Source organism: Triticum dicoccoides, chromosome 7B (assembly GCF_002162155.2).
Source record: "Triticum dicoccoides isolate Atlit2015 ecotype Zavitan chromosome 7B, WEW_v2.0, whole genome shotgun sequence".
In the NCBI taxonomy this organism is placed as follows: domain Eukaryota; kingdom Viridiplantae; phylum Streptophyta; class Magnoliopsida; order Poales; family Poaceae; genus Triticum; species Triticum dicoccoides.
The window spans coordinates 187,176,069-187,177,717 of record NC_041393.1 but is presented as its reverse complement, the minus strand read 5'-3'; positions in this window follow the sequence as shown (position 1 = coordinate 187,177,717).

The following is a 1,649-nucleotide window of genomic DNA, read 5'->3' as shown; positions in this document are numbered from 1 at the left end:
TATCGGAATGAACAAGGGGGTTTTGCTTGCCTGGCACTTCTGAAGATAACATTGAGTCTTCATCAGTGTCAACGATCACATCATCGGTATCACGTCTATCGAGAGGGGACAAATACCGGCAACACAGAAGGGAACACAATCAATGCAATGCACAATATGATGCATGATCATGACATGGCAAAATGAATGTGTTTTGGCTAATGCAACTAGCAACAGATTAAATGAAGTTGGTTTGAATACAAGATTCAAATTCAAACTCCATATGTGATTAAATAAATGCCCTTTATATGATTTGTGCTAAACAGCAGCTATAAGTTGTTCTAACATGCATGAAAATGGTACAGATGGATTCCTTGAATTTTTCTGATAATTTTTCATATATAAATTATTTAATTTGGAGTTACGGTTAATTTTCTATGATTTATTGAAGTTTTAGGCATTTTCTGGAATTTCAGAATTAAATTAAATCCAGAAAATACTTATTGCGTTAGCCCCACGTCACAGTGACGTCAGCAGGGTCAACTGGGCGCCTCCAGGTCAAACCTGACCTGTGGGACCCATATGTCAGCGTCACAGGTTAACAGGGGGGGTTTATTTTAGTTTAATTAAGGATTAGGGCACTAGGGCCCACATGTCAGTGGCTCTGGGGTTAGATTAGGTGGTGATTAGCTTAAGCTAATCACCTGATGGCGGGGGCCCACCTGTCAGTGTCAGCAGAGGGGGTAGTTAAAATAAAATAACTAAACTAATTAGCAGGGGGGGCTGGCCCCACCTGTCATCGACCCAGAGAGGGGGGGGTGTCCCGCCGTGGTCAACGTGGTCAGACCCACCGGCGGCTTGACGCCGGCGAGGCCAGACGCGGTGGTGCGCGTCGGAAACCCACTACAGGGGCTCTTTTGGCGCGCAGCGAGCAGCTACGGGGAGAGGGTGGAGTGGCGCATCCAACGGTGGCGGTGGCGGAGGCTGGGGTGGCCGGAGCTGCCGGCGGCGAGCTCTTTTGCGGCGGCCGGAGCTCGGGCGAGGTCGGGGTTGGCGTTCGGGGGCACGGGAGGGGAAGCTAGTGGCGGCTACGGGCTCCTGGAGACGTGTTGAGTGCGGTGGTGTGCTCGGCTTCGAGCTGCAACGGCTCCAGCCACGGTGGTGACGAGGCACGGCGGCGGCGAGCTCTCGGGTCCGGCGGAAAGGCGGCTAGGGTACGGGAACGAGCGCGAGGAGGAGGGGAATGGAAGAGTAGCTCACAGGGGTTGCGACGGTGGCCTCGGGGAGCTCGGGGAGGCACCGGAGCCGACGAATTTGACGAAGATGGCCGGCGGTCCCGAGGTTGAAGAAGCCGGCGGTGGCGACGTTGCAGGGGCTCCCGCGGTGCGCTTCTCGGCGAGGAGGAAGAGGTGGTCGAGGCGGATCTCCTGGGTACTTCGGGTGGCAGCGAGGAGCACGGTGGCTACGGCGAACGGCGTCGGCGACGACGAGCTCCGCTCGGGCGCGTGCAGGGAGGAAAGCAGAGGAGAGAACGGGGTCCAGGGGAAGAGAGGGGAGGTGCAGGGGGCGAAGGGAAGTGCGTGGCGTGAGGGGGAGGCTCGGGAACGCCTCGGTGGAAGCAGGAGGTGGCCGAGGCGGCATCGGCGCTCGCCACCGAGCTGCTTCGGTGC